General features: G+C 47.1%; 1 long non-coding RNA gene across 1 annotated transcript in view; it reads left to right on the top strand.

The window, feature by feature from the left end:
* The window catches only part of LOC116666963, a 33689-nt gene extending 19885 nt beyond the window's left edge, over positions 1 to 13804 (top strand). The window contains exons 4-5 of the long non-coding RNA XR_004323757.1: positions 5385 to 5452; positions 13323 to 13804. This is a non-coding gene — a long non-coding RNA (uncharacterized LOC116666963). The remainder of the gene's footprint in view (positions 1 to 5384; positions 5453 to 13322) is intronic.
* The last annotated feature ends 7686 nt before the right edge of the window (positions 13805 to 21490 follow it).

Consider the following 21490-nt stretch of genomic DNA (forward strand, 5'->3'; position numbering starts at 1 on the left):
ATCTTTGCCAACAAGATGGGTAGTTTTAATTTGGAATGTTCTTATTAGGAGAAAGATTGTATACTTTTAATGTATTTTAAGAGCCTTTTGTCATTTCTTTGCTATGAACTTTTCATAACCTTTGCTATACTTTCCATTGGATTAATGGTGTTTGTTCTGTTTTGTAGGAGCCATGCAGAAAGCAAATGAGGCTTCTGTCTGTAATGTGCTTGTCATCCACCTTTCAGCCTTATTAACAATGTTTTTTTTTCCCTTCTAGAAAAAGTGCTTTATTCTTTGTTTTTAAGATATTTCTGTTAAGTGGCTACTTATAATAGCCTTTCCCATTCTACTATTATAGTATTATTTTATGTTTTTTTTTCTTGTATTTTTATACTTTCAAAATATTCTTTAATCTGTGGTACAGCTGGACTTTATTTGGTTTTATGGTATGAGGTAGGGATTCATTTGTTTTTGCTAGATAATTGAGATAGTTGCTTTTGAGGTCATATATCCTCAGTGCCCTACAACAAACAAAGCTATAAAAGTTTGGTCCTGACCTGAGAGAGACCCAAACCCACCTCAGTGTTTGGTCCAGGCTAGGAAGGGCATCTCTGTGTCCTGGAAGCAGAGGTCACCCCATTCTTCTGGGCTCTGCTTGCTTGAGGAAGCACAGACTCATGACTAAGAGCAAGACTCGAGATGCAGACAGGATAAAATGCTGCTTTCTCAATACCTAAGTGTGTGACCCTGCTCAAATTTTTAACCTCTCTATTGTGTTTTTTTCCTTATCTGCAAAATGGGGATAATAACACCATCACAGAATAGTGATGTGAAGTAAGCAAACCTCAGCACAGGGTCCAGCAAGTAGTAAACAGGGAGAGCTGCTGCCATTGTCACTGTCATCAGCGTCATCTGGCCACTTTGTGATGGCTCCAACCTCAGGTCTGCCCTTTCCAACACAGAGAGTGCTGGCCTTGGGCTCCTCCACCTGGACTAGCTCCATCATTTGGCCTGTCTTCTTCCAGGGGAGCCAGGGGAACCAGTGGTGACCCTCATGTGTCTGGCCTCGGCCACCCTTGTGGAGGGGGTGGGGTGTGTGTGGTTCTGGCTCTCTTGTGCCACCATCCATTTCTCAATCTTTTAAATTAAATAAAATCAAATAAAAACAGAAATCAAGGGTAGCCCTGAAGGGAGATAAGATCTCACAAAGGGTTAGCACCAGAGCTTGGTGATTTGTGGGTGGTAAACTGAGGTTCAGGGTGAGAAAGTGAATCAGTAACCCCAATGATTTCCTGGTAGACCAGGGCCCAGGGCCCTGACTTTCTAAGTAGGGCTTGTTCTACACAAGCACAGCTCCTGGCACCCTTCTCTCTCAGCAGTTTGTGGTGGCAAGGAAACACGGCTTTTTTTTTTTTTCTTCTTCTTCTTCTTCTGAAATATGGATAATAAAGCTACCTTTCTACTTGGGGAGGGAGCATGATTCTCGCGGACATCACTTGACATCACCCTGGACACTCCTCTGAGAAGCGGCTGGGCGGTGACCTTTAAGCTTCTGAAGGCCTGGAACTGTGCTGTTCCCTGGGTGTCGGGCAGTGATGGGTGAACTGACCCTGATGGGGTTTTGGTAACGATCACTTTCTATTATTTTGTGACCTTTGATGAAGCAGGTGCTGATTTCTCTCCCCAGCCTCAGGGAAGGGAAACACAAGTCAGAGAACAAAAGAGGCAAACTCTTGCCTTTTGAGCTTTTTTAAAAGGAGAAATGGATTAAGAGCTAAAGCTTTAGTTGGGACTGGGGAGAGACCCCGGGAGAGGAAGAGAGATGAGGTTCTGGTGGGTCCCTAGAAGGGACCCCAGCCTCCCAGTGCCCTGGGGGAAGGAATGGCAAAACCAGAAACCCCAGACAGGTGAGGGGTTTAAGTTCCAGGGGACCTGTGCCTTCCCCCACGGTGGAGCTGGTTCTGGAGTAGAAATGGCTGCCCAGCGGGAGCTTGAGGTTGCTTTGCAGAAGGTGTCTGACTCCAGGGGAAGAATTTAATTTTTGTGGGGCTTGAAACGTAAACAATTTGAGACCCTCTTTAGAAGACAGAATTCAAAAGGATGACTTCGAAGTTAGGAATAGCTAGGGTTTCTTTTTGGAGGTGATGAAATATTCTGGAACGAGATAGTGGTGACGGTTGTACAGCTTCACAAATACACTAAAAGCCATGGAACCCCTTTGAATTAGATCCCAATTTTAAAAATATACTATTAAACAATATCAAACACAGAGTTCCAGAAGGAGCCAAACAAGAGAGGGCCCGAAGCAACTCTGTGTTTGCCTTAGTCTCTGATCCCAGGGTGGCCAAGAGAGGCATGGACAGAGGGACAGCCAGCACAGTCCCCTGGGAGCTGTGGTCTGGAGAGATGGCCCCTTGAGGGCTAGATCCTTCTTCCTCCCTGGCCTGCCTCTCATGCTCGGGCCTGAGTGAGCCTTCAGGCTCTTCCAGGCAATCCTGGACGAAGAGTGGGAATGAATGGTGACAAGGCTTCAGCTTTGTGGGGTGACACAAGGAAAACAAAGCAGTCTCATTTCTTGTAGTCCCGCCTTTCAGAGCTGAGACTCAAACCTGCTCGGTGTGTTCAAGCTCTGGCGAACAGGAGCTCCACGACCAGGCCTCCCCTGGACACCGAAGGTGATGGTCGAGCTGAGGGTGCTTATAAACCACACCTCTGTGAGGTTGGGGCTGGCCAGAGGGGCCCTCGATTCTACCCGGGGCAGGTTGGGCTGGAGAAAATGCCTGCAGTCTGGGCAGACGAGGCTCTTTGGAGGCCAGGGATATGCCACTGTCATATTTAGAATCAAATCCTTGTTTATCTTGAATCAGACTCGGCTCTCCGCATAACTTCTGTTCCTCGCATTTTGAAGATGCGGGCCCAAAACAAAATTTCAGGGAATAAGGAGAAAGCTCATGTCTGAAAATGAACCAGCAAAATAAATCATTGTGTTTCTGACATGATGCCCATTGAATACTTTTCAATTCTTAGCTTTGGCAGCAGTGTTTTAAAAAAGCACACACACAAAACCTATCACATAATTCTTTCTGAAAGGCTCATTCAGCAGGCCTGCCCCTCTTGGTTCCCAGCCACCCCCCCCTTTTCTTTTCTTTCTTTCCTTTTTTTTTCCTTTTAAATCAGCCATTCTGGTGAGAGGGCAAGTGTACATACAGCCTTCCTTTGTGTTTGTAAAAACAGAGCCTATCAGTTGAGCAGTAATGATAACATTTGTAGTTATGCAAGCAGAGATAACAGCAATCAGATCTCATGCTCTCGGCAAAAACCAATGGCCGAAATCTAACAACGGGTTGGGGTATTATGTTGAAAGGTGAGGGGAATGTGTTTGTGTGTTTTTGTTTTATCAAAGCACCCAGCACTTTTTTCTGCCAGAGGATCTCCTGGCTAAAGCCCTTCAGAAGCTGTCCGGTTAAAGGGACCCTCCCCTAAACCGAGATCTGAAGTTCCCCTCCGTGCTCAGGTTCTCTTGGCTACTTTTTCTTGCATCAGATGATTTAGGGTTTCCTTTGCTTTCCAGCAGGTAATTTGACCTCTCTATATTGGAAGGAGTGAGGGCTAATGTATTCAGTGGAGCAGAGGCCAGTGGAATGATAGCATCAGTTTGCAAAGCCATTTGGATTTCTTAAAAGAAAGGTGTTGTTCTGGAGTTGCCCTTACTCTCTCCAAATCTGATTTCCCTGAGGGGGTTTCTGTTGCATTGTTACCCAAACAACATGCAAATATACTGATACCTGGGAATTTAGACAGTGGCAAGAACAGGAAATTGCAATTGCCAGAGTATGATGAGGCCAAAAACAGAGCCCAGGCATGTATGGGTTTAACATAATAGAGGCCAACATCCTCAAAAGGGATCAATGTTCAGAGATCACAAAGTGTATGAGTTTCTCTGCTGGTGGGTTTCTCTGATTTCCTTTGGGGGTTGTAGTTCAGTGATTTGGGGGTCAAGGAAGTAGTTAGTGTTGAGTCCTCCAGATGCAGCAAATCGTGTCTCCACGTAGACCAAACGTGTAGACCAAATCCTATAATGGGATAGTCATCAAGGGACAGATCCTGTTTCTTATCTGACTTGGGAGGAAACTTGGATCCACAGTTACCCTAATTTTCAACAAAATGGAGACCAAACGATTTTTCTTTTCTGTTAAGAAATGTTCCTAATTACCTTTAAAATAAAGTGCACGTTTTTCTACTTTTCCTCTGAATACCTGAAAAACTGTCCCACTTTATTCTTCCTTTCTACTCATCTCTACCCAAAAAAGAAACCAGAAATAGGAATGCAGACATGGAGTTGGGGAAATCAGCAACTTAAACCAGGAAGTGCTTGCTGGGAGGGGGGAGGGAAGAATTATATAAGGAAATGCATTTTGTTTTATATTTACAAGATACATGCTCTTCCCTGTCTCCAGACATTAGTGTTTGAATTAAAAATTGTACTTCGAATGCTGTACAGATGTTGGCATTTTAAAGCCAAATACTATTGGCCTGTGGGTTGCTAAGCGACCTGCACCACCCAATCAGCACGGGCCTTAAAACGGAAACTGTTTCAAGAGATGAAACGCAGCACCAGGGCTCTGGTGCGATGGGCTGGCAGGACAGGCTACCCCCCGCGCTGGCTCTAGTTAGAAGTTCAGCTCTCCTGGCTTTCTTTGCCTGAACACACATTTTAATTTCACTGTGTCAATTCACATTATCTGTCTACATGGAATTCCCTTTCTGGTTTTCAGAAATAATTAAGTAAAAAGCCCTTTCACTCACTGCATTTTTGGCATTGATGAAGACATCTGAGGCATGTCAGACAAGGTGGGGGCCAGTATCAGAGCAGTCTTTGAAGATGTTCTTTAAAGACAGTTCTGACAAACAGTGGCAAACAGACCAATTAACCCCAGAATCGAAGTCCTGGCGGCTTTAAACTCCCTTCAAAAGAAATTAGCTCTAATGTTAACGAAGTGGGTGTTAGACCATTTGAGAATCTCAACTTCAGCAGTCTGAGTCCATCAGAATTATTACATTGTTTGGCCAAAAGAGGAGCCCCGTGCTGGTGTGAATTTTTGTTATGATTGCTGTCTGAAAGTTAGAAAAAAATGTCCAAACCACAGTAGGAGCAAAAATTCCAAGTGAAATAGTACAAGTTTCTTTAAAAAAAAAAAAAAAAGCTAGTTTTAAAAAGGAAGAAGACCCAGAGAAGGTAGTAAAGGAAGTGCCCAGGAGTGTGTCCTCTAGCGCTGGAATTTGTGGTTAGAATCAGGATTACATTCAGGGCTCCAGCTCCCCAGTGATAAGCCCCACTAATGCTTCTCCACTCGCCAAGGAAGCCTTGTAGCCCAGCTGTTGATTCCTTATTGATTTTTCAGGTCGCAGGGAGACAGACCCAGAGCTTCAAGGCTCTGCAGGTGGTGCTAATGAATTGCCAAGACCCGAGGTATGTATTTGGGTTGCCTTGACGCTTTCTCATAAGAGGAAAAAAAAAGTTATTTGCTGGGGGAATTGTTTTCATCTGCTGGGACTGTCCAAGTCGATTTTGTATCATTTTGGTTAAAAGTCCATTTCCAGCCCTCGTGTCTCACCCCTGGTCTCTTTCTCAGAAGAGGGAAATAGACCTTTCGATCAATGTATTCTCTGAGAAAAGATAATATTTTTAGTGTTTGCTTTGCCAGCATAACTGCTGGACAACAAAGTGTAGAAAGGGAAGAAAACAGCTTCCCCAAAGCCTGGGTGGCTGGGAAGGGTGGACAAGGCAGCGGTTTCCTGGGGGGCACATGGCTCTGAGCACTCAGAGCATGACTCTCAGAGGAGAGAGGAGAGATGTGTCTGGGAGAACAGGACAAACTCTTCTTTAGAGATGGGGTGCAAGCGGCCAACTCCCGGGCTGAAATGGAGTCGGAACTTCAGCTCCAAGGAGCTGCATGTATGACCCATGCCTGTCCCCGGTGCCGTTACCAGCAGTGGGGAAACTGCGGAGGAAGCTGAGGCTGGGAGGGGATGTAACCTGCCCAGAGTCATGTGACCACCAGTGCCGCGCCCCGGTTCCCTGCTTTAACTCATCCCAGGTTCTTCCTGCTGCCCTGGGACCCTGAGGTCCCACCTGCTCAGGACTCAGGATGTCATTTGAGGTCGGCGGTGGGAGGGCCGGGCCGCTGCATTTGTGACCGGTGCTTTTGGCTCACCCTTGCTCTCACCCAAGCAACTCTGCTCTCAGACTGGCTGTGGGTTAAGTTGGGCCAGGATCCCTCCTGGCTGGGGGCCCTGGGTTCAGGGTAAGACTCTTGCCACTGTGGCCGAGGCCAGGGCAGACCTCAGAGGCCAGCTCCCTGCACGCTGTCTCCAGGGCCCGTTCTATCTCTGCTTTCCCAGGCTCTGCCTTATCTCCCCTAGATAATGCTCTCCTCTCCCAGCCACCCGCATTCTGTGACACCCAGAAAGTAGAAAGCCTGACTTGGTAGGAGAAGGAAGGACCCTCAGTGCTAAGGATTGACTGTCCTTCTTGCTTTCAGAGGCTCCTATGTCATTTCTGTTACTGTAGGAAGAATAAAGTTCTTGGCTTTTATTCACTGGGACATGCAGACCTGGGACATTCAGTCTCCTTTCAGGCTCCCTACTCTTTGCCTAGCCTGAGTCCCTTCTGACTCTCCGTTTCTCTCAGCTTGAGATCTTGATCCAGAATGGAGGGCAGGACTCATCTTGTTTTCATGCAAACTCTCTGTTTATGGTTCAACCTGGTCCCCTCAGACCTGAGGTTTTAGGACTTCATTTTCCTCTGCTTTCTGAGTGAAAAAATTACACACACACACACACACACACACACATCAACAGCTTTACTGAGGTATAATTTACATACCATAGAAGTCAACCATTGTAAGTATACAGTTTGATGAGTTTTAGTAAATTTATATAGTTTTGCAACCTTCACTGCAATCCAGGTTTAGAAAATTTCCATCACCCCCCAGTGTTTCCTTGTGCTGGCTCACAGTCAGTCCCTGCTCCCCCATGCCCCCACCCCCGATTACCACTGATCTGCTTTCTGTTTCTACAGCTTTGCCTTTTCTAGAGATTTCGTGTATGTGGAATCAATATAATATCTAGTCTTTGGTTTCTAGCTTCTTTCTCTTCTGCTATGTATTTGTTAAAACTTCCTGGATAATTATGGTTCAGGTGGTCTGAAGACAAGGGCCGGGAGATGTGAGTTTGCCTTTAAGAAGTGTGGCCATGAGTGAGGCTACGAGTATGGTGGTGGCTGGTAGTGACAAAGGGCTGAGGGAAGGGCTTGTTTGTTTTAAGATACAAGAGACTTGAGAAGCTTACATGCTGAAAGGAGAGGCATTAGCAGAGGAGAGGTTGCGAATGCTGGGCAGGTGCAGGGTGATGAGCTGAGCTGATAGCGTGGGGAAGAGGCTGGAACCTAGAACTTGGGGGCAGAGGCTCACCTGGGATGGGAGGCGGAAAGATGGGAAGGACAGGCAGGTTTGGCGATCTGGTGGATGTCAAGGACATTCTCCTCTTACCAAGGCTGTTGTTTCTCTGTTGCCTGCTGAGAGTCAGGAGGGTAGAGAGTAGGTAAGAAATTTGAGCAGAAGACAAGTTGGAACTAATTGTTACGGGGAAGGGAAGGCTGAACTGATCAAGGAGACATAGCTGGATTGTCCAGGAGAATGAGAGGCCCAGGCGTTGTTGGTGAGCATGGCTTCCCGATGGCACCAATCTGTCTGGATATCCCCTTGACTCCAGCAATGCTTAGCAGTCCGGGTGCCCGTGGGAAGAAGATGGCCTTGAGTGGACCTGGCATTTACCTTTCACCTGGTGGCAGCGACTGGGGGAATGGGCAAGGAAGTTAGGGGGCTGGTAGCAGGAAGTTTGAATAAATCATTGAACCCAAGTTGAATATAGAGGGAAATAAAGAGATGAAGAAAGGTTGCGGGGGGCAGGCGTCAATAAATGGGCACATAAATGGGGTATTGGAAGTCGTGGAGAGAGCAAGCTAAAAGGAAGGGGAGCCGGGATCTGAGAGAGGAATATCCAACTGTGATCTCAGAGGTGGAGCATTCTGCAGAGGGACCATGGGTGGCTGAGCAGGAGTGAAGAATAAAGTCAATGGAGATAAGAGGTCAAGGATTTGAGATGGCAGGTGTAAGAGGGCTGTTCCAGTGCCCTCCAGTGAAGCTTCTTCCAGGGTAAGAGTGGGGTTGGGCTAGAGAGGGAGAGTGATGGAATGACCAGATTCATGGTAGGACTGGGCAGGAGAGGTGAAAGCTGGAACGAACCTATTCACCTGATGGTGGTCGGGAAACCTGGAGAGGGTCCAGGAGGTCTCTGAGGAAGCTGCATTGAGCGTGGAAGGTGACCAGAGTTCACTTGAGATGAGGCTTTAGGGAGTAGGGGTCTCGCTGGAAAATAGGTTTCTGATAAGGCAGCAGATCAGAGCTGGGGATGGGCAGGAGCCCACTGGCACCTCCCTCCTACCTGTTCAGGTACCTTGGGATGAGGAGCAAAAGCCAACCCCGAGTGTAAACTGCCCTCAAAAGTTTCTGTAAAATTCGTGGCTCAGCCCTGTTTGAAAGAGCTTGGGGAATTGCCTGATTTCCCAGCTGCAGTAAGGAAAGGAGTTACAATTGTCGGTGATGCTTTTCTGTTCCAATCTGCATTCTGCTGTTTAAGCATCCTCTTTGTTAGCCTGAATATCTGCTGTGTGTGCTGCTGCCCGAAGGTCTGTTTGGATAGGAATGAATGATGTGCCTTCAACCAGGCAAAAAAGGCTTTTCACTGTCTCTGTTTGTACAGGTTATTGGCTGTGGTGGCTTGTTCTTATGAATAATGTAAAATCGCCATTGGAAATTCTTCTTTAGGAAGAGACCGAAAAAGAAAATTCTTTCTTTTGTGGAGCATAAATGCTCCATTTCATCCACCTAAATGATTTTTATTTCTGAAGGCTGAGTGCGATTTAACTCTGACTGTCTGCCCTTCTCAGGTCAAAGAGCCTTAATCTTTTAAATACATTTCATAACCTTCCAGTATCTGAAACCACCAGGTTGCCTGCTTCTTCGGGGCAAAGGAGAAACATCTGTTTCAATTGTGCAGGCCTGTCTGCCACCTGTGGTCCCATGGGTCCGTGTCCTTACTTTGCAGTGGGTACTTTGCCGTTCCTCATCTGGCCCTGTTTCCTGCTCATCCCTCTGAAGGGAGCACCTCATTGTGCTGAGCGAGATGCCAGGGCTCAGAGGTAGCGAGGTGTTTTGACTCTGTGTGACTTTTACCTTTTCTCTGACCTTGAAACCCAAATCTCAAATGCAAATCCATTGCGTTTTTTCTGGGGTCAAGATTCCGTTGGGCTCCTTAGTGTTGTGTTGTAGAGATACATGAATGAGGCTGTTGTAATGCATGGCATGAAACACATGAAACAATGCAGGACCCTTCATTCACTGAGTCTCTGCTCTGGACATTTATGGAATTCTCTGCCTGGTGTCTCCCCCTCCCTTATTATCTGGAGACCTTTTGTCCCCTGAATTCACATGGCCATTGCAGTGTGACCTGTACTGCTGGCCACTGTCAGTTGGTATTGGGTGGCCTTGCGCCCAAGCTGAGCCAATCAGTCCCTTACTTTTGAATGTGAGAATGGAGGAGAGTGATCACCTTCTCTCAGTTTGCCCAAGACTTTCTCAGTTTTAGTACTTAAACTTCCAGGTCCTGGGAAACCCCTCAGTCCCCAGCAAAACGAGACAGTTGGCTACCCGCGGCCGGAGTGGGCATTAAAGCCAATTCCTCTGTGTGACTGATGTGCTAAGCTAGTCTAGGGTGAGAGAGAGTGCTGATGTGGAAAAAACCCTGGCAGAGAAGGGAGATGGAGAGATACCAGCCTCATCTCTGCACTTCCTGGGCTCGCTGTAGGGACTCTCCTCAAAGCCCCGCCACCAGTGGACCGAGCTTTTGCTGATGCACGTTAAATGGGGTTTTGTCACCTCAGCCACGAGGAGCCTGCTGACTGGAGTGCTCTGTCTGCAGCTGTGCTGAGTCCTTCCTTCTCATTTAATCTGAGAACAGCCTGTGAGGACAGGAATGTGAACTTTTACAAGTGAAGAAACGAAGGCACAAAGATTTTAAGAGGCTAAGGATCAAGGTCACCCAAGAGGAAGGGACAAAACTGGGAGTGACATCTAGACCCAGAGACTCCAAGCTGAGGGTTCTGTTGTCACACTGCGGCTACCTCTGCAGCTGGTATCCGAACCTGTCAGTACTGGCAAGGTCCTGGTCAGTCTGACATCTCATTCTGAACATTGGCATGTCTGGAAAGGATCGATAGACCTGTTTACGCTCACCTCGTGGGATCCAGCTTCCCGCTTTGGATGGGGGACCTCTGTAGTGTTTTGCCTTGTTTTCCGCAAAGTACTAAGTGACTTACAGAATTATTGAGAAGGCTGAGGGAACAGGCTCGAGGTTGACTATCCGAAACAAGTCTCAAATCTACAGCGCAAAACTGACTGCCAACCAACCTGGGCTTTTCTATAAAAAGGAAGGCATTGGATCCTGCAGTCCAGAAGCTGCCCTTCCAGGAGGCCGTCGCTGCTTCCATCAGCCCAGAACCAGGCCACACCAGCTACATGGATGCACCGTACCCTGCTTCTGGACACCTGTGACGCTAGAGCTCCTAGCACTGCTGCTGGAAGCCCAGCGGCGCCAGGGCTCAGCTTATCAGCAGGGGGAGTCAACAAAGTGTTACCTCCATCTCCTTCTATCTTCCTAACATACCTGCCTGCCTCTGATTGGCTGGGACTACCTCACATCTGGCATCCCAGTTGCAGGAGAGTCTGGGAAGCGTAGTTTTTAGCTTTCTAGTTTCTGCAACTCAAGTAGGCATCTCAGAAGGAGAACAGAATGGGTGTTGGGTACCAATGGATGTTGGGGACTGATCTACTGCATTAGGGTTGCCCCGTAGGCAGGGCTTTCTGTGGGATGCTGAATGGAGCTTCTAGGTAGAACTATTGATATTCTCTGTGAGATTGCTAGGGTGCTCAGGTAAGGAGTGGGGTGTGCACATGGCTGGATGCCAAACTCCCTGACCCTCCTCTGCCTCCACAGGGCTGTGAGCATGACTGCTGGGCACCACACCCTCTGGCAAATACCTTTCTCTGCTTTTTATGTGTTAGGTGGAGTGGGCAGGGTGGCGTGGCACGAGGCACTCTGGATGGAGGTCCTGGTCGCCCTTCCCCAGTAACAAGGTGTGACATTGAGCATGCATCCTCTTTCGTAAATGAAGGGGCCGGCTGAGGCCTCCTCTTACCCTTAGCAACCTCTAAATTTATAAGAAACAGACTCACATGTGGTCACTTCATTCCAGAACAACATTGGAGAAATAACATATTTCTTTTCAATATCAACGTTGTCAAAACCACAATATCTGGGTCTGCATGGTTTCTGGTAAAACAGAGGCTGTTAAAACTATGTCAGTGCAAACGTGGACATAAATAGATAATAAATCTTGGTAGGTATATAGGACGGCTATATTTGGATTCAAACCGGTTAACCTTCACAAGATAAAGTTCAGTTTGATCGTTCAGCTTCCCGACCTGGGCAAAGGTTCAGAAATGGAAGGTTTGTGGATTTCACTGCTAAGAAAACAGAAAGCAGAAGTAGCAATCTCGAATGTCAACATTGTTGCTGAATTTCGCTGCTGGAACCCAGGCCAAAATCGGGCTGTGGTCTTTGGCTCCATGGAGGTCAGGCATGAATTCCTGGATTCTATTAACCTGGCATTTCAAGGGACTAGAGCCACTTAAAAAAGCTGAATATGCATGTAAAGACTAGGGTGTAAGGGCCAACATTTAGCTTCTGTTTAAGAGCTCCTAGCATCCGAGGTGACCTTCCTAAGTAGAGGCAAGCCCTGGTTGAAGAAAGCCCAGGTATATGAAAGTCTGATCAGGGCATTTGTATGAGAGTATGTACGTGGAAAATCCCAAGTATAGCAGTTAGCGTTTTCCTGCATTTTACACGAATAAGCCTCCAGAAATCCATCCTTTATGGGGCATGCAGTCCCCCCAGACCAGGCAAAGCTCTTTGCTAGGAATGCACATTTTCTTGATTGCTTGTGGTATTCACTGTTTATTTTCTTAGCTGAGTTAAGAAGATCCTGAGAGCAAGAGGGGAACTTCAAGTTCATCGAGCCCAACTCCCCAGGTGGTGGGAATGAAGTCAAGCAGGAAAGTTTTGGAGCGGAGGGGATTCTGACTGGCATCGATGGTCAGTCCTGCGTGGTCCCCCCACCCCTTTAGCCAACAGTGCATTCAGCACACCTCCTGGTTGAGGCTCTGCCAGTCAGTTCCTTCCCACTCCCACTGCACCTTCCCCCCTTTTCTCCCCTTCTTTCTTAAGCAGCCTGTGTTGTGCTTCCTGAAAAGATTTTCCCAGTGGCCCAGCGTCTTCGACATTTACTGAATTAGTTTTGAAGTTGTCCAGCTAGCTTATGAATCTAATCGGTTTCCAATTATTGATACATCACTTGACTGAATGTCCTATCTTTTTTCTCTGCCCTCATCCACACCCACCCATGGAAATGGATGGGTCTTGGCTGGACCTGAGTGAGGGGACTTGGGCCGGTGTGAGCAGTTTCTCATCCAAGGCAGCGAGGATGCCCACAGGAGCCAGTGGAGTGCGGATAAATTGGGAACTTGTAGGTCTCCAAACCGAAGGAGTCATGGGCAGATGTCGAAGGCAGGAGACTAGTCAGGGAGACAAGAAGGCAGCAATCTCAAGGGCAGAGCCAGGGGTCTTGGCTAGAGCAGGATTGCCCCTACATGCTCACCGGAGTGAGTGGGGAGCACTCAGCGTGGTGCAGAGGCCAGGATGAAATAACAGTATCTACCGTGATCTCAGCCCAGTGTGTGTGTGTGTTTGTGCGCGCACATGCATGTGCAGGGACCTATGTGCCACACGAAGCTTCAGACTTTTGGAAAAATGCAATGAACCCATATAACATGGACGGCCATGTATTAAGTGCTAAATTATGGTGGACAGAGAACTATACTGGTAATGAGAATGCTCAAATCTAACTCTTCGCCTTCTTCCCTGCTTGGTTGTGTGGGCCTCAGTTTGCCCCTCTGCAATGTGAAGAGATGGGACTAAACAAGGAAAAAAAAATTAGAAAAAAGATAGCATAGATGCAGGAATGCACACAGAACACATGAATTTCCACAGAGCAAACACTGGGGTTTACGGTGTCAATATCACCCAGGTCAAGACATCAAATAATGCTGACACCCAGAGGCCACTTTTGACCCCTCCCCTGAATTGCCCCTTTTTTCCCCCAGATATAACTGCTGTGGTCTTCACAGTTCTGAAGTCTCCTTCGGCTCTAGATATGACCATCATGGACAGAAGATCTCCACAGCCCTGGCCAAGGCTGTTAAAACTGCAGCTGTGATACCTGAGTTCTTTTAAATAGTTTTGCAACAATGGGGATTTAGGGCTCAGATTGTTCTTCTGACCAGCAGAATTCTAATTTTTTTTACCAACTGAGGATGATCAATCAAGTCTCTATGTCTGCTCTCTGCCCTGTGTACTTGGCACTGTGGTTCTGAGGTTGTACTGTGGGTCAGAAAATTCCTGCTTTCATCCCAAAGCTCAGGACCAAGTACAGAGCTATTTTTTTTTTTCTGGTGGTGCAAAATTTAGCTGGGTGGGTACATCAGGGTGCTAAACTGTTCCTCGGGGCTGCCAAATTGTGACTTGGCTTGTGTACATATGCCCGTAAAAGGTTGTTTGAAGCACAGGAAAAGGGCAAGCATTGTGATTAAACACACACACACACCAGAAAGCATGGCCACCAGTATAATATCTACACCATGCACCCGTTCAAATGATCTTTGCAAAAGGAAATGGATTTGAAAATTCTTTGAATGGAAAAAATCGGGCTGGATATTGTTCAGAGACAAATGAGTACATGAGGTTTTACTGAAAAGCTGGTTTCCAGCAAGACTAAGGATCATTTCACTGTGGCTTTCGCTGTATTAGAGGTTTCTACCCTCTTTCAGTTGGTGACGCAGTTGGAACTTCTGATGATTCACTGGGGAGCGAGTGACCTTTGTGTCCCCTCGTCCACCCGTCAGCTCAGCCCACGTCGGATCTCCCTGCCGCAGCTCCCCCAGAGCATCTGCGTACATACTCACACACGTCCCCACACCTAGGCGTGCGCACACCCCTACCCCGGCCGCCTGTGCTGCCTCTCCACTCCAGCAACCTCCACTTCTGCCCACCCATAGGAAGGGGGGAGGTCAAGGCTGGTCTGACTCACACCTGCTGGTTGGGAAATGTCAAGCCCGTCCTTGAGGCTTCCTTCTGACCCCTGACCACGGAGCAACCGGACCTCTGATGAGCTGAAGTACACAGTCCATTGCCTGCCTGCTGGGATTTAAACAATTCTCATCACATGGCGTCTTTCACGGGGTGGGGTGGGGGCAGGTGGGTCACGTGAGGCTGGAGAGGTTACTTACGTAGTGTGATTTGAGGAGTGGGGAGGGCCCGTCTCCTACATCCCACCTGCCTGACGGTGACTGATGTCCACTTGCTTAGCTCCATTCCTGTGGGTTCTGAAAGATTTTTGGTCACCAGGAATTTCTTAGGAAGATGCATGTGTTCAAGCTGTTATGAGCTAATACCTAGGATCCATCAGACAACACGAGTGAGGGGCTGGGGAGCAGGGCAGCAGGGGGCTGAGGACCGCTTTGCTTCTTAACAGCCATGTGGATTGCTGAATTCATTGCAACAGGCAAAAGGAGACTCCAGCTCCAGGTAAGCACCGATGACAGATCAATGTGCTCTCCCAGCAGGCTGGGAATTCATGGGTAGAGGGACTGGGGCTTCCTGGAAGGTGTGCTTGAGTTACGACCATCAGGCGAGTGCCCACCTCAGGCTTCCTGCCTGTTTACTCCTTACTGTGTCTCTCTCTGCGGAGAGGAGGCATGTTTCAGATTGGCAAGGTCCCAGGGAGAGGCCGTGACCTTTAGGGACACACTAAAGCCTGTTCAGTGTCCTTGCTTTGCCCAGAGAGCACCTCCCTCATTACCAGAAAGAAGCTGCAGAGACCGGGAATCCATCAGGCAGCGTAACCTCCTGGTGGGCCCGCCGCAAGCCCGTACAACTGGAGGCTTCTGAGCAGGAGAGCAAAGTAGTTCTTGAATGGGAGTCCATGCAAGACTGCAAATGAAAATACAGCGTGAAACTTGATCAAACCTGGCACTCCCCTCCCAGGCTTCCTCGGGGTGGAGGAGATGGCTATAGACTGGAAAATGTAATTTCAAGGGGGCCTGGAGAGAGACAGCAATAAAGCCCAGTTTGTTTTATTGCACATTTCTAGGGGGAAGGCTTAGGAAGTGCCTTAATGGGTGAAATGAGAGATGGTTCTAGAGGACAGAGCTTGATAAAAGGAAGGCGGCCCAAGCTCTCAACGGAGAGGTCATGCTTCTTTAATTTGGTGGAATTCATGAAGGTTTTACTGTAACTGCAGCACAGCAGAAATCACGGGCTGTTCGAGTTTCTATTTATCGGTGCTGATGAGGCAGAGATGAGAAAAGGCTGTGGCTGGTTGTTAAATAAACAGTGGTGTGCTGGTCAGTGTTTCACAAGGGGCTCCGGGGATGGGTGGAGGAGAGCCCTGGTGTTTGCTGATTTCCATGGTGTAAATACTCCTACTGTGGCTGGTTTTAGGCTTCCAATGTGATACCACTGAACACAGATTTGGGAAGAGAGAGGCAGGATGGGTTCTCATGAGCCTTATCAGCCAGCTCCAGCCTAGCCCTGCTTGTAACAACCCAGTCTGTTATTTCTGTGGCTTTTTTTTTTTTAAATTTTGTTGGGGGTGGGGTGGGGAGGTAATTAGGTTTATTTATTTACTTACTTATTTATTTTAACGGAGGTACCGGGGATTGAACCCAGGACCTCATGTGTGCTAAGCATGCGCTCTACCACGGAGCTCTCCCCTCCCCCTCTTTCTGTGGCTTTGATGTGGGATGAAAAGGGGACGCAGGGCAGCTGATCTGGTTGTCCTTCCCTAGATGGGAGCTGACAGCCACGCTGTTTTAGGTGGCAGGAGACTTGCGCTGGGGGAGGAGAACCAGAGACAGGCCACTCTCCCCTGAAGCTGGGATTTAAAATTCCAATGTTTTAAAATGATTCCTGAGGAATCTGAAATGTTTCAGAGAAATTCCAGTAAGCCCGGAGGACTCTGGACAACACAAGAGACGAATGGCACAAAAATATGGTGTCTTTCGGGGAAAGTGCCCATTATTTGAAACGGACTCTTTTTAACGATGTGTGAGCTGACCCCGAGTAACAGGATCACCAGGGGTCATGGGGTCGTCCTGCTCGTAGCCGGTGAAGATTGCTCGAAAGGAATGGCTGTTGCTTCCCTTGGATCTCCTGACCGCTGCTCCATATGTCTGACATTTTTAAAAAGACCAGACCTGAATTAAAATGCTTTCTCCCATTGCCCTGCAAAGTACAATCATGCTTGTCAGACCAAGGGTGATACTTAGATCCACTTAGGAGGCACCTTTCCTTGGAGTGCAGGATTTCACCTCTTTGGGCCTTGGAGTCCTAAGGGGCAGCTCCCCCCACCTCCCAGCTCCACCAGCCACGGGGAGGGGGGTGCCAAGTGCCAGTCCATTGACCCGCCTGTGGAGCAGCCCTGCCTTCTGGGTGTTTGAGGCAGATTCTGACTGAACAAAGTTTTCTGTAGCTAATGAATAAATAAATGATCCAAACCCTCAAATGCAAACACCCACATCTTTCCTCCACCCTCTCCAAAAAAACCTCTAAAGAAACTTTTATAAAAAGGAGAATCTGCTGTTTAATGGCTTATTCTTGCTTGTGATTTTCCTCTAATATATCCCATGCTTAGCAGACACTTAACATCTTTTAAATCTGAAGACTAGAAAGCTAGAAAGCCCCTCAGGCAGTTTATTCTGTGTATATTTATTTCTAAGTGTTGGAAAAGCGGGTAAGACCTAAGTTCCCTCTCCTGGAAATACTCACTACTTTTTTTCCATTTTCTAAATTGAAGTATAGTCAGTTCACAATGTTGTGTCAATTTCTGGTGTATTGCATAATGTTTCAGTCATCCACGTACATACATATTCCTTTTCATATTCTTTTTCATTATAGGTTACTACAAGATATTGAATATAGTTCTCTGTGCTATACAGGAGATACTCACTATTTAATAAGGAATGTAGGATCTTGAAGGAGTTAAGAACTTAAGCCAGGAGGCAGTGAGAAGGCACAGGCAGTTTTTGATCAGGGGCGTGACACAGAGATGCGCTCTTGGAGAGCAGGTGGCAAAGATGGGTTGGGAAGAGAGACCTGATAAATGCAGGTCTGGGTTTCAGGATAGATGTCACGACTGTCCATGCAGGTGGAGGTAGTTGGGAGGGAAGAGAGGAGATGAATGGAGGTGAGTGGTCTCACCTAGAGAAACATAAATGTAAAGAGGAACTATTCTGAGGGCAGGAGGATGAGCTCAACTGAACTGTCAAGCTTGAGGGGAGGCAGGAAGAAACTGAAATGTTCTCCATGGGTTTCTGCCGTTTCTACCCATCTGAGCAGACTCTCTTCTCAAGGATGTTTGGTGAACAGACTCGGGAGATGAGATAATGTTTTCCTCTGGAACAGAAGGTAAGTTTGCTGTCCAGCAAAGGAAAGAGAATGTCTGCTTCAGAGGTCAGGCAGCTTTACTTGTAGCCTGTTATGAAAATGAAGCTCATACTGTCTGCTGTGCGGTGAGCGATAACTTCCTTGGTCTCTGACTCAGGAGTCTTGTGTCTTCTTCCAGCACTCATAAAGCTGCAGCAGGCTAATGGGTCTGCTTGTGAGTAGGGCAAAGTCTCAGACCCTCTGCAGTTCTGGATGTGTGGAAATAGACATGTCAGTCTAGGTGGACTTTACCTGTCATTTATTTCAATTTTCTTGGGTTAGAGAGGAGGAAAATGAAGACCAAAGTGACTTGTTCCAGGGATATTGAGCAAGTTGGTGGCCAAGATAAGACGTGGCCCCTGGTACCCCCAATTCCTTCTCTAGAACTTCTTCCACCATTGCATGTTGTACTTGGCTTGGCTGTAAGAGATGCTTCTGTGGATGATAATAGCAGTAGACCATGGAATACTCTGCACCTCCAGCCAGGGGTGCTTCCAAGAGCTTCACAAACACTTTCCATCACATTTAAACCTCTTCTCTTGTTATCTCAAGCTTAGAGACAAGGAAGCTGAGGCATACGGAAGGTCAGTGCTGGATCTGCACCCAGCACAGGGGTCCAGCATCTGTGGCCTTAGCCACCATCCTGTACTTCCTCAGTCTGGTCAAAGTGGAAAGTGGAAAGCAGCGTAGGGCATAATGCAGTAGTGGAGCACGTGCTTAGCATGTGTGAGGTCCTGGGTTCAATCCCCAGTACCGCCATTAAATAAATAAGCCTAATAAACCTAATTACCTCCCCCTAACCTCCCAAAAATGATACAAAAGTGGAAAGCCACTTCTTGAAGTGGGCACAGGAAAATTTTCAAAGTTTATATTTTTACTGGGTTATAAAAAGAGAAGAAGGCTAAAATGTGTTTTGATCATGAGAGTCTTAATGATTCCATTAGGATTATTTCTACTTATAAATAAACATTTTCTTTCTTTCCTTCTTTTTTTTTGATAAGTCTAGTTCCAATCTGTTGCCCACACAAAGATACTACATAGTTATTGATTATATGCCCCACACTGTGGGGAACTTCATTAAATTTCATGTTGTGACTCATTTATTTTGCAACTGAGAGTTTGTCTATTTCATTTCTGATTTACTCAAGAGTTGAGAAAAACTCATGTCAATAAGATGACAAAGAATTTCATCAGTTGAGAAAGAGAGACGGGAAAAGGAGAGGGTTAGGAGCACAAGCCAGCAGTGATAGTTCCCTCACGTGAGAAGGAAGAGGAATCCACTTTTGCCTTTTGTTTTCAGTAATACTGACCATGCCCTGGGCTCTTAATGCTGTGTGACAGTGCTAAGCATTTCACAGATATTATCTCATAGGAACCCCCCAGTGACTCTGTGGAGCAGGTATTTTCATCACGTCTATTTTACAGATAAATTGAAGGCCAGAGAGGTGTCATTTCAGCAGGTACGTGTTAGAACCAGGATTAATCCCAGGCCGTCTCCCTTCAGGCCCTGTGCTCTCAACACTGCCTTGGCTGCAGGATCAGGGAGGGCTCCATGGAGGAGGTGGCGCCCCAAAGCCGGGCAGCCTTCTGGTGTGGGAGTGGAAAGGGCATTCTGGTTAGAGGACATGATGCTGGCACAGGCACAGGTAGCTCTCCGGTTGATGTGGGTAGCAGGAGGCAGAGTTGGAGAGACAGGATTGGATCAGATTGTGGAGAGTCTTGAACGAGAATCTAAGGGAGCTTGAGATGGTTTTTGAGGAGGAGGAGGAGCATGTGATGAATGCTGCTGTTCAAGACATAATGCAGTGGCTGGAAGATGAGGGCTTCATCTAGATTCTGGGATGGGAGTGGGAGGATGGGAAGGAAGAGGGGTGGCTTTGGTCCTGCCTCTCTCCTTCTTTTCTTCCTGTCTATGTGCCGGCAGTCTCGTATTCCTTATCTAGTCATCTCCTAGTTTGTGGTCTTAATGTAATTTAAAATACTTCAACCTAGACCATTAGGTAGGAACGTGTGGACCACATAGTTATAACCCACACCCTAGGGGCAATCGATCAGTTTACTTGGGCAGATAACACCCAGAGTTGATCAGTTAGTATTTGAAACGTTATTCCTAAGGGCACTCCTTGCAGGTAGATACTGCAGGCTTTAATCATCTTTACCTACAATCAAAACTGGGGGCTTTTGTTACTAGCATGATGGAGGAGTGAAGCTGCTTTCCAGTGGTGAGTTATACATTTGATGTGTGGGGACTGGCCTGCGGTGTTAAACCAACATCTCCCCTCTACATGAGCAGGGAGAGGAATGTACCAGGGGTACAACAGGCAGTCTGCGCCCTTTGGGATGACATCCCAAGCTTGATTCAGAACTGACCCCATCCAGCTAGTGCTTTGGAGGATTCTTATTGCCTGTGTCCAAGGATTGACCTTGGGCATCAACCTTGAGTGACATTGACCTTTCATGCAAGTGCAACTGCAGCATGTGAATGGAGAACAGCCAAGACCTCTAGGTATGTGACCATTTTTGTACCAGTTTGCTAATAAATGTTTATACCCGAGGCACAATCGGTCTGAAACTAACTTTCATTGTAACCTAGAAGGGAGGCTGTGGGGAGGAGGCTGGAGCCCCACTGACATCTAATTGTTGGAGACTACAGATATTTACCCAGAAGAACCTCATAACTGGGAAAGACCAAACTTCCTTGTTTGCAGCTCTCCCACCTGAGGTCAAGATTACTAATACCTCCGTAGTACAGATGAGAAAACTGAGGCACAGAGAAGGGGACTAGCTTGCCCGAGGCCACATGGATAGGAAATGCACCCTCCAAGATTCAAAATGTCACCTTCATTTGTTCTACTAGAGCAAAACATATCTGTCATTCCTTCCTCGTCATGAAAATTTAATTTGTAGCAAGGAAAGAGTAGAGATTATATATGTGGAGTTTGCTATTTAAAATGCATGACTGTCAAATGTCTATATTTTTAGAATTCATTGCCGGGGGACAGATGAAATTGTGCACAGGCCAGGCCCAGCCCTCTGGCTTTCCCTCATCTCTTCCAGCTCTAGGGGATCCAAATATAGATATGAACATTAGTGCCTTTCCCTCCCGCTTATTCTGATCTCATTTTAAGGGCAAAGAAGAATGCTGAGCTTGGCTGGGCAAAACTGGAACTCACCTGCCTGGTGCTTTTTCTTCTTATAAGTTAAAGTTAGCCTTGGTTCTCTGAAGGTAGATTAATGAGACCTTGGTGGTAGTTGCCTCCCAAGAGCTAGTCTCTCTTCCTCCTGCATAAGCTTAAACCCATTAAGCTTGGTCTAAGCCAGCCATGGAAATTCTATCCTTTGCTACTGAGTGGTTTATGGGGGGGACGTGTAACCCAGTCCTGGCCAATAATGGGGAGTTTGTGAGTGATTTCCTAATAAGAGGCAGAGAGCAATTATGAGGAGAAGCCCTTTGCTCCCACACTCTTCCTTCTTGCCTCATGGGACAGTGCCACATGAGGAAGCAATGTCTGGTGCTACAGCAGTCATCTTGTAACCATGAGGGGAGACTCACCAATATGTGAGAATGGCCAGGCAGAGGAAGAACAGAAAGAGCTGGGGTCTTTGGTAGCATTGTTGAGCTATCTAACCAACTCCAGGAAGGTTAACCTCCAGCATAATTGTTATGAGAGGCTAATAATTTAAGCCATTTACAGTTAGGTATTCTGTTTCTTAGTAGCTGAAAGCATTCCTAACTGAAAAACTGTTAATTAGAACAATTGTTCTAACTGTTAATTAGAACAAAACAAGG

This window comes from Camelus ferus, chromosome 11 (genome assembly GCF_009834535.1).
Source record: "Camelus ferus isolate YT-003-E chromosome 11, BCGSAC_Cfer_1.0, whole genome shotgun sequence".
NCBI classification, from domain to species: Eukaryota; Metazoa; Chordata; class Mammalia; order Artiodactyla; family Camelidae; genus Camelus; species Camelus ferus.